The sequence below is a fragment of the Cygnus olor genome, chromosome 3, assembly GCF_009769625.2.
Source record: "Cygnus olor isolate bCygOlo1 chromosome 3, bCygOlo1.pri.v2, whole genome shotgun sequence".
NCBI classification, from domain to species: Eukaryota; Metazoa; Chordata; class Aves; order Anseriformes; family Anatidae; genus Cygnus; species Cygnus olor.
Window position 1 is genome coordinate 100,375,443 of NC_049171.1, and position 3,706 is coordinate 100,379,148.

The following is a 3,706-nucleotide window of genomic DNA, read 5'->3' on the forward strand; positions in this document are numbered from 1 at the left end:
ATGCAGTGTTGTAAACTTGTCCATGTTACAGCCGTGGAAAAAGCATGACAGCATCAAGAGAAAAATTTTCCACAAAGAGGGAATTCATACCATTAGTGTTAGCTTAGGAGATTTCTTACGTGGAACACCATGTAATTGTACCTAACCCTATTCAAGAAAGATGACTGAAAAGTAAACTTGCTCAGGGAAGAGCTAGCAAGGTGGTTGTGAGAACAAGCAATCTGGCGAGAGGAGGCTAAAAGAGGCTTTTGTCACTGTCTATAAATGTGTATTTTGTACATGAGTGAGTGAGAAGAGGAGTACTTCTTAACTCAAAGACAGCTTGGAAACTTAGCAGATCATTCCTGAAAGGGATTACATTAAGTTACTGCATGCAAAAGCAGGGAATGGACTTGGTATTTCCAAGGGTCCTTCCTTCTTCTGTGCTCCTTCCCCACACAGACCTTCATGGTCTCTGCCAAGTCAGTGCTCTTCGAGGAAGTTGGGAAGGAATTTTTTTTTTTTTAATTTATTTGTAAGGTGACATATTCTTATGATTCAGCGCAGGACAGAAGAAATTCCTCTTTCCTGGAACACTACACTTAGGTCTTGGTCTCCTAAACTTCTCCTAATTCATTTCCAGTCTTACAACCACTATTTTTTTGGGAAAATGGTATTGTCTCATTCTGTCTTCTGTTGAGTGTTACAAGAGGCATTATCTGACATTCAAAACTCAACATAATTCTGAATATATACAATTATTTATCTCTTTGGGAAGTAATAAATATCTTCTGAGGGGAGAACAAAAAACGAGCTGTGGCAATGAGGGCCCTTCAGAAGCCAAAGTTCTCCCATATGCATACACTGGAAATAATTATCTTATTACAAGAAGATGAGCTGGTTCGTGCTTTAACCATTGTGTTTCTTTTTGGGGTGGGCTGCCATTTCTTCTCTGCACCACCAGATGCCACACTTTTACTGCAAAACTCTATTCCTCCACCTGCACAATGGAAACAAATGTTTTTTCTTATGCTTTTACATTTTCATGAATCTCTTCCGTCTTGTTTTCTGCAAAACGCTTGTAAGCCTTTTAAGCATAGAGCTTCATGCTTATTTCTAAGCATGTACTATAACTCTTTAAGATTATTTGTAAACTACTTGCAGGCAGTTACTGAGAAACAACCTCTTTGTAAACTATTTGCTTCTCTGAGTAGCCAGTGGTTCAAACCTGCTCCCTCAAAATAATGAAAATGCGGAATTGGACAAAAAAAAAAAAAGCACTACTGAAACATACAAAAAGCATATTTGAGCACTTGATGAGGAGAAGCAGCAAAATGTTTGAGTTAAATAGCACAAAATCAACTGCATTTGACAACTACCTTAGATAAAAAAACATCAAAATAATTACAGCAGAAATATCTGCTAAAATGTTCTTATCTGAAACGCTTATCCTTGTGTTTTTACAGTAATGGAAGATGTAACTATTTTATAACTTTCCATTCTGGTATACACATATTTAATCTAAATGTAAAGGTTTCCAAATGTATGTACTTATGTTTGATTCAATCTAAAATTTGGATATTGCAAAATTATGCAATTGTGGTTTTCCTATTAGAATTAATATCATTCTCATTCCTCTTGTTGAATATATTATTTTAAAAAACCATGCACCACTTTGCAAAATTTATATTGTATTAATTTGTAGTGAATTGACTGTTTAGTGCAGAATGAAAATATTGAACTATGAATCTATATTGAGCCAGATACATAGTGCACTGTGCCATAAACAGGAAGAAACATACATGAATACAAATAAAAGAAATAAAATTTTGGTAAAAACAAAGCAAGGGAAATGCAGCAGTTCAGAAAAAGAAAAATAGAACATAATTTTGTTAAAAAAAAAGAGATTTTTTTCTTTTCATTCAAAGTTATTCTGTGTTATTTTCAGAGAATTTCAAATCATAAAGTCTAGTATTATTGCTTTTTTATTATTTATTTTTTTATTCCTTCATCCCAGTGTATATAAAGCACCTCTTCATCAATATGATATCAACTGTTAAAACCTTCAAAAGTAAACCTTCCAGGTCAAAATATAGTGATATGCAAGAAATAAACACATATTCTGCTGTACATTCTTCCCCTATATAAAGGCAAAGAGTATGCAAATATCATAAGACATTTATAAAATATTCTGACAGTTAAAGCAAAGGTGTTCATTAATAATTAAAATCCAAATGATGACAGAACACAAAGCCGTTTTCTATCATGAAATGATGTTGGTCTACAATTATGATAACACTGCTTCTCAATTTCACATTATTTTGTGGATATTAAACAGAAAAAATGGAAAATACAATATTGTTTGGGTACTGGCAAAGAGAACAAAGTCATATGAAATATTTACCATAAAGGCTTCTCCAAAAGTTATTGACATATAATCAAATTAAAAACATTTCCATTTTCACAGCTCAGCTATGATTAGAAGTTTGAATTTTCTATCTAAAAATATCAAATACAAGAAAATATGAAGTACTACAGAACAGTGCAAAAGTGCTTTTTTTCATAATCTCTCAGAGTAGAATCAGGATTTATTTGAACTTGACAGAGTTACCCATGGATAGCAGAAATCTCTATTTGTTCTTGATTCGAGAAGAGTCTTTTTCTTGACATGAAAATGTCAAAAAAATTCATAATGATAGTTTATGATGTCATTATAATTCCTCTCCATTCTTTAAAAACAGAACATTAAGTCATTCCATTACAGTGCCTTACTCTTAATCTTTCCCTTTTTCTAAAAAATTGACATATTTATCATTGATTTTCCAGCAGATGTTGTACTGGATGCCCTTTTTAAAAAACTACCTCAGTTAATCTGACCCCTCTTAATGATTATTCACATGTTCTTTAGTAAGTGAATAAAACTTTTCTTTTGCAGATAGTAGGTACTTAATCCTCATTATTGAGAATATGCTGAAACCTTGAATGCTTGTCAAAGATTCATTTTATAATCCTGAGGTTGGTTTGCCGTCAGTGATTTACACAGGGGCTGCGCTTGCAATAATTGATTCATTCCATACTTAAAATCTACTGCTGTCATTAAAATGACAGTACAACACTTGCTGTTGCAATTTAGATTTACTTTAAAATGGCTTAATTCTGCCCTGGAAATACATGGTATTGACACAGCAGAAATCATTTTGTGTATTAAAATAAAATCAGAAAAACTTATTTTTATTCTACAAATACTAAGATAGAAATATGTTTAAAACATGGACTACCTTTTATGAATGAAAGTTGAACCAGCAATTGCATGAATTTCAGTTCATGTATTTTTGTTACACTATTTTGGTTCAAAGAACTTTTTTTTTTTTAACCCCTTTAAAAATCTGTGGATGAAATTGAATTTTAAGGTATAGCTACTACAACTAATTAACAACTCAGACAAAATTCCCATAGATGCTAAGCTTTTATAATAAAGCCAATTACAATTCTGGACTGTCTGTGACAGTGTTCAATGTAAAAGCACATATCTATTTACAGTTATTTCAGCTTTAAGCTATGCAGACAGCATTCTTCCACCATGCATTGTCTTTTCTGAAAAAGGGAATCAAATGAGAAGTGTTTAACCGATTCCTCACACTGACAATGTGACATGCAGCTTTCATTTTCCTGAGTGTGTTTGACTAGAGGATTAACTAAGTGCCAAGGTACAGTAGATCCCTCTAAA